This window comes from Pelodiscus sinensis, chromosome 8 (genome assembly GCF_052426305.1).
Source record: "Pelodiscus sinensis isolate ZL-2025 chromosome 8, ASM5242630v1, whole genome shotgun sequence".
Classification (NCBI taxonomy): Eukaryota; Metazoa; Chordata; order Testudines; family Trionychidae; genus Pelodiscus; species Pelodiscus sinensis.
This window is the reverse complement of record NC_143059.1, coordinates 40,171,694-40,183,335: the sequence shown is the minus strand read 5'-3', so window position 1 is coordinate 40,183,335 and position 11,642 is coordinate 40,171,694.

The window sequence follows — 11,642 nt, the reverse complement described above, 5'->3', positions numbered from 1 at the left end:
ACACCATGTTGGGGAGACAGGCCAGGTGAGGCCTGAGCTGTATTTTGTGTGTCTGGAAAATTGTATAAGGTGGCTTCAATGTGAGTACCCTCAGCTCCCATGCAGGGAGCGGCTGTCTTACCTGAGGAAAGGATCTATTTACTCCTTAAGGAAATGTACCCACTAAGTGATTTACAAAAACAAAGTGGCCTCCATCCCCAGTGTGGAATGCTGAAATAGCCATCAGATGAACTCTGACCAAAGAGAGGGCTAACCCCTGCTTCTTCAGGCACAGCAGATAGTCCAGAATGAAAGGAATAGATGCCTGGATTGGGGAGACCTAGTGCTCAGTGCATCAGCTTGAGAATTCTTCCACTTATCCAGATAAGTGGCCCTGGTGGATGGCTTCCTATTGCCTAAAAATCTGTGGGACCTGGAGCGAGCATTGAAATTCCATGAAATTCAACCATGGAGCTTCCATGCCATGAGATGCTGGGACAGAAGTTCTGGATAACATAGATCAGAGCTACTCAACTTTGGAAGCCCCAGGGACCACAATGATACTCACAGCACATGCCAAGGGCCACAACCTAAGTGTGGTTGCATATACATGCAAATAGTTTCTTTCACACTGACAGGCACGAATACAAAGATTAAGGCAAGACTGCACAACACGCAGGCCCCATTTAAGTCAGTTCTGCAGATATTCATAAAATGCAATATTTACCCGATTTCCACCCATATGACAGCACTTTTAATGAGCAATGACAGTCCAGGAATTTAGCTACTAAAATACATATCAACAGAAGACTGTTACATTGACGATTGTTTTGTTTTGGCTCCAACCCGCGGGCCACAAACAAACTGGTCACGTGTTGAGTAACCCTGCCGTAGACACCCCTTGTCCTGAGTGATTAAGTCTGGGTAAAGAGGGAGCACTATGGGAGATTTCATCGGCAGCTCTAGGAGTGATGTGTAATAGTGCTGGCGTGGCCAGGCTAGCACCAGAAGGATCACCTCAGCTCCTTCGCTATGGATCTTAAGGATAGCTCAGTGGATCAGGAGAAATGGGGGAAAGGTATACAGCAGCTGATCCTTCCAAAACAGCATGAACATGTTCACCAGTGACCCCAGACCATGGCCCCTGAAGGAGCAAAAGAGGGGGCATTTTCTGTTGGAGTCCATCATGAACAGATTGATCTGGAGAACTCGCCAGTGACAGAAGATTGAGAGGAGTACGTCGTTCTTCGTCAACCACTTATGGCTGAGAAACAACATGCTTAGGCAATCTGCCACTACATTCCAGACCCTAGGAGATGCGATAAGTCTCCAGGTGTGTGGAGTGGGCTATACAAAACTCCCAGAGGAGAAGAGCTTCCTGGCATAGCAGTGATGACCTCACAGTGCCCTGCTTGTTGATATAAAACACGTTTGTCAGAACTGTCACTCTGACTCCCCATAGTGCTGTGAGAGGTCTAAGAAGCCAAATGAACTGTCCCAAGCTCCTTGACATTGATTTGTAGAAACATCTCATCGTTTGACCACCTGCCCTGGGTCAGCAAATCCCCGAGGTGCACCCCCTAACCAAAGTCTGATGTGTTCACCACTAGGGTCATGGGCCCCAAAAGGCAATATTTGTGCCCACAACCTTTGAGTACTCACTCCACAACAGAGTCTGTAGGACATTCGGTGGAATGGTTAGGACCCAATCCAGGCTGTTTCAATCTGGATGGTAGACTGAGGAAAGCCACGTCTGGGGAGGCCTGGGCCTCAATCTGGCATGCACAACCGCAGCATAGGTACATGCTGCCATGTGGCCAAGAAAGTTCAGGTAACTCCTAGCAGCAGTCATGGGACATAGCCACAGAGACCATATGAATCAACACATGGTTTGGATCCTTGAGTCTGGCAGGGAGGCTCTTGCTGTCATGGAATTGAGGATCACTCCAATTAATTCTGTTCTTTGGGCTGGAACAAGCGTGGACTTCCCCATGCTGACGAGGCAAATGTGTGCCTCCACCTGCTCCTTGGCGTGGCCTCTGAGCAGCCAATTGTCAAGGTACAGGTACATCTCTACCCTCCTCTTGCAGAGACACATGGCCGCCATTACCATGCATTTCGTGAACATACGTGGGGCTGCCAAAGGGAAGCACCATGAATGGAGAGTGTGCCTGACTTACTATGAATTGGAGAAAGTGTCTGTGCAGCTGATAAATGGTGATGTGAAAATAGGCATCTTTCATGTCAAGGGCTGTGAAACAATCCCGTTTCCAGGGAGGGGGATAATCGGGTTTAGCAAAAGTATGTGGAACTTCAGTTTCAAAAGGAACTTATTGAGACCGTGATGATCCAAGATGGGCCTGAGACTCCCTTTCACCTTTGGAATAAGGAGATAGCAGGAAAAGTACTCCTTTTCCCCTGAACTCCTGAGGATCCTCCTATCACCTCCACAGCAAGTGCACACCATGCCCCTGAAGAGGGACAGGGAAGGGGTGGGTGGTGGGAGGATGGCTGGCAGTAGAACTGGAGCATATGTCTACCATTCAAAGTATTCAGTGGTCCAAAGTGATGAGAGTTCATGTCTGGTAGAAGCAGGACAGGCAGCTGCCAAAACATGGGAAAGGATCCGGGGTAGACATTGGTCTGCAGTCCTCGAGCCTTCCATCAGAATCCAGTTTTGAAGCTGGATTGGGACTTGGCAGGGCATTGATTCAGGTCCGATAACCAGTAAGGGGTTGTACGTTTGTTGCTGTGGACCTTGCACCACTAAGAGTCCTGGTGAGGGTAATAACAAAACTGGCGCTGGGTGTACTGTTACTGCTGCTACAATCTGAAGGGTCTACTTTGCATGGCTGGGGTGCGCATCCCCAAGGATCATATTGTGGTCCTGGTGTTTTTCAGGCTGTGCAGACGAGAGTCTGTTTGGAGAACCAAACCATCAAATAGGAGGTCCTGTAAGGTACGTTGCACCTCTAGAGAGACCCCTGAAGACTGTAACCATGCCGACCCACACAACTATGCCCATTAGATAAGGATCAGGCCGCTGACTCGGTTTCATCCAAGTCCACTACCTTCCTTTCCTCAACCAATGCTGCAAAGTCTTCCCAAGAGCCCTCTGGCAGGAGCTCCTTACATTTCTGAATAGCCTCCTCGTGTTGAAATTGTACCTGCTGAGGACAGACTGTTAGTTTGCTATCCAGAGCTGAAGAAGTGCCCCTTCTCCCGCACAACATACACCTTTCTGCTCTAGACACTGGCATGCAATCCCTCTCTGTGGGGCCCCCAGGTTCTCCAGACACAGGGGTTGCTCTGGCCAAGAGCAACCTGTCTGCCGACCGCCCTCTGTGGGGCTGGAGCAGCCCCCTTCCTGAAGTAGGCAGGGAGCTGCTCCAGCCCCCTCTGATTACCAATTAATTGGACCAATAAGCATAATCCATTAAGAGGACTATAGAAGTTGTCCCATGAAATTGTGGGATAGTTCTGGATGATTCCCAGGCTCTGAGTCGCTGCATCTACACTGCAAAGTAATAGGTCTTAGATCCTGGATCTCATCTTGAATCAAGCAATGCAGTGTCATGAGACCCTCAGTTCTGCAATTGCAGTATAGTTGCATGGGGGGCTTCTATGGGGCCCAAACCATCCCTATTGGTAGAGGATGGTGGGAAGAGTTCTTAGAGGGGTCACATAGCACCCTTTTACTTCTGGTCATGTATTCCTCTTGACCCAGGAAGTATGACCCAGGGGTAGAACTTCTTATGACAGGTGGGTGGAGTCCAAGGGGTCAGGGGCATGGATAAGGTGTCCCTATTTTTGGTTCAGAAAATAGAGTCACCATATATATATACACTGCTGACCATATGGAGGTTGCTAGGGAAAAGTTTGATGACCATGCACGAACACCTCAGTTGGAACTGAGGTGAACAAACACTCTAAGAATCAATCTCTCTTTGGGGGAGGGCTTCTGAGATTATTTCTTATCTTTTACCCTTCCCCTCAAAGCCTCATATTATAGATTATGCCATTTGAAAAGGACTGGAAAGTGCAAAGTCCAATAAATCTTTTAATCCTTGTCCTTCAGAGATCATGCAGCTGAGAAGGAGAGAGATGATTTTGTTCTTTCTTGTGCGTCAACAGGCTTGTTTACTCCATGGCTAGACAGCTACATCTGTGCAAACCTACCACTTCTGAGATTAGGGCCTCTCCATATAACAAGGTAAAGAATTATTAGAAATCCGAAAACCTATGCACTCTGAAGATTTTCAAAATCTCTTCTGCTTCACACATTTCTATAACGCCCCTCACCACATCATCTAATTTCTGAAATTGTGGCCCAAACCCAGACATTAGTTTTTCACTTAAGGCATCTCAGTAGAATAAAACCCCCAACCTCTCTCTGTGTAATGAAAACCTCAAATTGAAAAGCTCCAAATACTGACAGTTATTTTAAAAAGTTACAAATAGTAACATGTACAAACTGCTTTTCTTTCTAGTGAATTAACACGTGCTCTTACCAATATTGCCCCTTAATTTTCCCATGGTAACTTCATAAATAGAAAGCCTGAAACTTTGGCAACCTCCTTTTCTTGGTGCAGTACACACAGTTCACATTACACCTCTCTCTCCCCCTATGAGCTTATAATTGTTTACACAGTTTACCAGGGAACACTGGTTGTAGGATAAGGCTACACTTCAAGCATGAAGTGATTGCAGCTCATGCAGACATACTTAAGCTAGCTTTAACGCAAGTGTCCCTGAGCGGTGAAGCCAAGGGCAGCGTGAGCTAGTCACATGCTAACTACCCAGGGTTTCATTTGGCCTTGTAGAGCCCTTTCTGCCACAGTTTTGCTGGCTTTAGCACTTGAGCTCTAGTTCAGGTATCTTCACACAAGTTGCAAACCACATGCCCTGAAAGAGCCAGCTCAAGTAGAAGCTGGGCTGGGATTGACACTGATGACATAAAAGCTGAACACTTAGCCCCTTAAGAAAATGAGTGCCTTACCCTACAGAGTAAATTACAGCTAAGAAAACACTCCCCATGTAGCCAACCAAGGGCAGGGTAAGTTCAGTAACTGAGGAAGAGCCATAGAAAAAAGGTCACTGAGATGCGGATGTATTTGAGCTGAGAATCAATGCAATTCAGAACAGAAATTAAATGCAAAAAAAGTACAATTCAGGATAGGCTGCCAACTGGAAAATATGTCAATCAATTAATCTTCACAACAAGGTCTAAGCTGAATGTTAGCAGGGGAAACCTTCACTGAGGCACTTGCAGATCCTCTTCCTCATGTGAATGGGCAAGTCCCAGAGGCTTCTGCTATTCTCTCCTCCCTATGCAAGCTGGCCAACTCCCCCCCCCCCCCCCCCCCGCCAAAGCACTTGCAGCCTCTCCCTATTGAGATGGCAAGACCCCCCCACCGCATCCCAGATGGACCTGCAGATCCCAGCCTCATGGAGCAGGTAAGACCTCTCCTTCCACAGGCATCTCAGCCCCCTATGTGAGTGCGTGAAACCATCTCTGAGGAACTGCAGCCTCTTTTCTGGTGAGGCAGATCCTCACCATAGAAAATGTCATCCTGAATGGTTAAAGTCTGGCAAAGTTATAAATGACTAAAAAAAAAAAAAGAGCGTCTTAAAATGGAAGGGTATGTCTACACTTGCATCCTCTTTTGAGAGAGTGATGCAAATGCAGACAAGTGAAATTGCAAATGAAGTGCGGATTTGAATTTCCCATGCTTCATTTGCATAATTGCAGACTGCCACTATTTTGAAATACTTTATTTCGAAATAAACACTGTGTAGGTGTGGTTATTTCGGGAGAAAACCCTTCTCTCAAAATAACCCTTATTCCTCATACAATGAGGTTTACCAGTTATTTCGGAAGAAGGGTTTTCTCCTGAAATAACCATGTCTACACAGCGTTCGTTATTTCAAAATAGGGTATTTTGAAATAGCGGCAGTCTGCAATTATGCAAATGAAGTGCGGGAAATTCCAATCTGCGCTTCATTTGCAATTTCGCTTGTCTGCATTTGCATCCCTCTCTCGAAAGAGGTTGCAAGTGTAGACATACCCGAAGTGAGAAAGGGAACCTAAATTGTCAGTGGTATAGGTCCACCTATCACATACTTTTAACATAGCTTGTAGAGTACACTGCCAAACATGAAAATGTACCCATCCACATGACATAAGGCAGATAAAATGATCCTAAAACTTCCAAAGGTAATAAATGCAAGTGGTAATTCCATGTTTTAAGATGGAATGTAGAAGCTACAGTATTGTACATTAAATATGGTACATGTCTAAATTCCAAGAAGTGCTAAGCCCTAGCAATGCCCGATTTCAGTGTAGGTTCAACACCTCTCAAGATGAACAAGTTGCTTGCTGCTGCAGCTGAACCTCCTTTCACATGTATTTTTGAACTGTGAGCACCAGAACTGCTCACCATGTTCCAGCAGCAGAGACACCAGTGCCAAATACAGACATCAAATAAAATAACCTATTTATTCTTCAATCTAATTCAATATAACATGATCCAAAGACTGGAAATAAGGTATAAATTAACAGTAATTAACCACTGGAACAATTTTTCAGACATTGTAGATTCTCCCTGACCATTTTAAAATTAAGTTTACATGATGTTCTAAAAACATGCTTTAGGAATTGTTTTAGGGTACTGTGGCCTTAGAATCTATTCATTTTTGTACTTTTCAAGGATGGGGGCATTTTTTGTTAGACTTCAAGTGGTGAAACAAGACTTTTTGAAAACTTTGGTACTTACTTGAAATATTTTATGTGATGTAGAAAGATACTTGCATTTAATCTGCCTCACACCTTCATTTTTGGGGAGAAGTTAATTCAACCTGTCAGCTGCTGTCCCTTCTCAACTCTAGTCAGTATAGTTAATGCAGTTTTGCATTAAACCCTTTTGGACCATGCAGCTATTGAAGAGCATCTGTTCCTACATGACCTATAGCTAGTACTCTCTATTTACATTATTTTAATTATAAAATGTCAGGCTAGAAATCAGTATCTCTATTTGTAAAGTTAGACGGGCCAGGATCTCTGTAAGAACAAAAGGAGTAACTGAAAACAGTAGAATGTACAGGTGAGGTGGGGAGAGGAGGAGGAATACTGAAATCATGTATTAGAATGAGCCATGAAGACACAATACTAAAGTGGTAAAGTCAGGGCAATATGCAAATAATGGCATGTCCCAGGAACTCTAATCCTATCAAGAATGCCTACGATGTTAATTTGACCATCTTTCACAGCTCATAAATCTATCCAGTGCAAAGCCAGGCTGCCAGATGCCATCAAGTAGCACTTCTTTCAGGCTAGTGGCTTCAGCATAGATGCCTGGATCATGCCTCAGTAAAGACTAATAAAGAGCTTTGTATGTGTAGACTTGAGAGCAGCTTCTCACATTTTGCTACAATAGAGCAAAACAGTGGGAAATGTGAATGAATGATTGTCAGAACTGGTGGTCTCTCTTGTGCTGTCTTTGCCATACTGAGCTATAGATTTCACATTCATTTCAAATGGTTAGTATGCAGATGAATTATCTTGCTTCCTAACAACAGTATAAACTACAGGAGGATTAGTTTATTTAATCTTCAACTATAAATACAAATTTAGTATAGTTCCTTTTATTTTAAGCAGACAATCCTTTTACATTTAAAATTCAAATGTGCAAACTGTTTCTGTTATGATGTGATTTAATTATTTTATTTCATTCAGTGTTTAGACAGGATATTATCCTATTTTGAAACAAAGAGTAGTTTACATTTGCCTCTGAAACATGCATCACTTCTACCATTCACAGAGTCATTTTACACTGTGTGTCTAGCAGTCTAGGATTTTGAGTTTGAATCAGAAAATGTCCATTCTTGAGACCTGTGCCTTTAAAGCATGTTTATACAGAAGTGACTTTTAAAGATCCCAATTAAATAGGGTAAAGTGACAAAGGTTGTTCACACCAGGTTTTCACCTTTGCATAACAGGGTTCAAATCTGACTTTGATCTATAGTGAAAAGAGTTTTTCAACAGTTTCCATTGAACATTTGTTCACATCACAAAACCACCACACAGAACTACCACCACTTTGTTGGTAGTTCACAGGAAGAAACCAAGCCAAAGGACAGTGCTCGATATTGAAACAGACATGGCCCTGGGAGAATCAGAGGAATTTCCAGTAACACATACAGAGACAGGATTCTCTGACATCTGGAGATAAGACTCTCTTGGAAATTACATTAGTGTAGATGTCAGTGTCTCCGCTGGGAATTTCATCCTTTTGCCAGATTTGTTACAATGTTTTAGATCCAGAATTCCAACATGGCATTTGGAGATGGGGAAGAATATAAAACAGGCTTGTCACTGTTCCACTTTAGGTACACATTCTATTGCTCTGGAGTCTAATTGCTAGTAGGTAGGAAATAACTTAAGAATTGCACAAAATTGTGTCAAAAATATCTAGAATAACAGTTCTCGAGAAGTTGATACCATAGCCTAACAAAGTCACTTCCATTATATTTTGGATAGAGGAAGAGACTGTATCACAAAGAAAAATGTATCATTCTTTTCCTGTGCCCTGTGAAGAGACCTGACTCTGGGTTGTCCTGGAATCATTGATCCGTCTTATATTCTTGGCTTATAAAAAAAAAAAAAAAAAAAAAAAAAAAAAAAAAAAAAAAAAAAGGTGAAATGGCAAAAGAACTACTTACTCTTTAAGGTGGTCTGAAATCCCTCATTTGGTGGCTTGAGACAAGGAAGGACTTCTTTTCCTTAATCTCAGTCACAGTTTAAACTATTCTTAATTTTCATCCTGCATAACTGGATAATGCTGTAGAGACAAAGACAACATTTTTTATATGATAAATTTAAAATCCTTGTTACTAAGTTTTTCAGAACATAGCGTAGGCCCAAGTTAGTGCTGCCTGTGCAAAGCAGTTAGATAAAGCTGATATGCAGTGGAGGAAGCTCTGTACTTTCTCCCAAGGACTGTTCTTTCTTCTTGTTTCACTCAGGAAAAGTACCATTTCCAGAGTAAGAGGGATGTCCCTAAGGTGGATTTAGTATTGCTGCTTCCATTCAGGGAGACATTACTGTAAACTGACAGTCTGCTTTAGAGGTCTTTCTGCACCTGACTGGAAAGACTTCAATTTTTGTAAGGTATTTCCACTCTGATTATATCTATTTAGGAATCTCATTTTCTTTCATATCACGATTGTCCTGCACTTATGGAACCTCATCAGATTTGATATAAAAAAAAAATCATTCTGAGTAGCATTACCAATTACATCGTAATCTATTTAGATACTTGTTTCTGCTGTGGTCTCAATTCAGATTCGTAGAGCTTTTCATCCTCAGAGGAGGAAGATTAATTCCATATTAGATTTTCAGAAATTACCTTTGGCAAAAAAAAATAAAATAAAAAAAATAAAATAAAAGGTAAACAATTTCCATAACATTTTCTTGTGCTTTGGTATTTGCTTTTATGAAAGGAGAGATCTAGACTCCAAGGGTATGCAGATAGTGGGCTCTCTTCCACTTCCTCTTCTGTTAGGTACTGGACAATGCAGTGAAGAATCTAAGCTTTGCCCAGATCTCCTATGGCTATTAAACTCAGGGATGGGATCTCAGAAAGTACCACTTTGTTAGAATAGGAAAGCAAAAAAGACCAAGGAACTGGTCCAAACACTGGTGATTATAACAGGCTTAGTGAGGTCACTAATTATGGTGGAAGGGCCAGAGAGAAACAGATGAGAGCTTGAAGGGAGATGGCTGCTCCTCGATCCAGGCATTATTACTGTAGAATCAGTGCACTTTAACTCAGGTTCCCTGGAAATAGCTACAGCAATGGTGGAGAGACCGCTGCTTGAGCCCAATGCAACTAGAAGTGAGGAGCAACTAGAAGTGAGAGGAACAGGATCGCCACTCTACGGAAGCACTCTTAAGTTACTTGCCACCACCTCCTCAGAAGGAGCAACCCCTCCCCCAAATCACACTCAGGTAAGAAACTACTAGTGAAAGGCATTTAATGTGCTACTTAATTTTAAAGTGCCATCTTGGCTCTGTGTGAAGGACGGCTGCCAGTTGCAAAACAAGCCTGTTAGGCAACACTGAAAGTAAATATCCGACCACATCAAACAAATACTGAAGAGAGGAAGAAAAATAAAACAGGTTTTAAACTACAGCCCATGACCTATGATTTTGCCTAAGGCAAGGCCCCTTCCTTGACTAACAGGTCTGATCCTGTCTCATAGCTGATAGAAACAGACAACTCATTGTCTGAAGAGGTGAAGCTGCAGATGACGGAGAACAATATTTCAGTATTGGCATTTTCTCCATAGAATGAAACAGTGCACTTGGTTAAGAAGTCTATTGGACTATTCCAATTAACAGCTTTAAAATATCCTAATTTTACAATACCAGAACACTTAAATGAAGGATTCCAATTCTGCTTTCTAATTTAGTTTTCGGTATATAACAACGTCTAGAGCCAAACAAGGTTGGGTTAAAAAAATACAGAATCACCATGTTAAAGCTGGTGAACAAGTAAGACCAAGGCAGCCCACTGCCTTAACCTAAACTCAGCAAACTGGAGATGTTAAACTCACTAGACTGATTTCGTGATGCAGAGTTTTGTAAATCTGACATATTAATCCACTGACTGTGCAATAAATGCTGGTTTGACAGTCATAGAAGCAAACTAGAAGCACCATGTTATCAGTATCAAGGCAGAGGACTCGGACATTAACCCCAGCACCTATTGGAGCTATAACTGTAACATCACAAAGGCCTATGTCTGACACTGGATCAGCATCTCTAGCTTGCAGAAGAATAGTGAAAATATCCATGCAAGTTAGAATTAGTGACCTCACAGAGGATTTATCCTTGATAAAGCCAGCAAGCTACTGCTGTCATGCCAGAAATTTTCAGATTCCTGATGTTAAGGCACAGGTTTCAGCTCAAGATTCTGAACAAGAGACTTTTAAGAGATTTGTGTCTTGAAATCAGCCCAAAAGAGTAGAGGCTTTGAGCCAGTAATCACAATGCTTTATGATGCCTTGACATTTGCTCAGCAAGTTTCAGGTGCGGAACCAAGAACTTCAAAGAGGTCCATATCTTGACATCACAGAAAGGTATTTAATTAGTAATCTTATGAAGGACATTTCCATTAGGCAGCTAAATAAAGTTCTTGAGTTAATAGCTATAGAGGTTTGTGACTTGACATCAACACAACAATCTAGAGCTTTTGAACAAGGAATCAAATTAAGAACTCAATGGCAGCACCCCTCTTCATACAAAATAACATTCCCCGCTCTTTCCGCCTCTTCAGGATTTACTGAAACACAGATTCATTTTTCTGGGGAAGCAACATTAATCCTATCTGAAATTAGCTCTAATATACCTAATATTAATGATAGTTTGTATTGTTAATCTTATTTTTTAACAGGGCTATACACCACAAAGAACATTTTCCTGAATTGTTCTAACTTCAACTAAGAATTAAATTGAAATTATTTATAAAGCTTTCAGAGAAACTGCTATTTCATTAACTCTAGGTAGCCTGCTATACAATCACTTATTTAGAAATTAATGTTATATGTAAACTAAGTGCCCCAGGATAGAATTGTTTTATGTATTTATTAGCTGTTTTGTT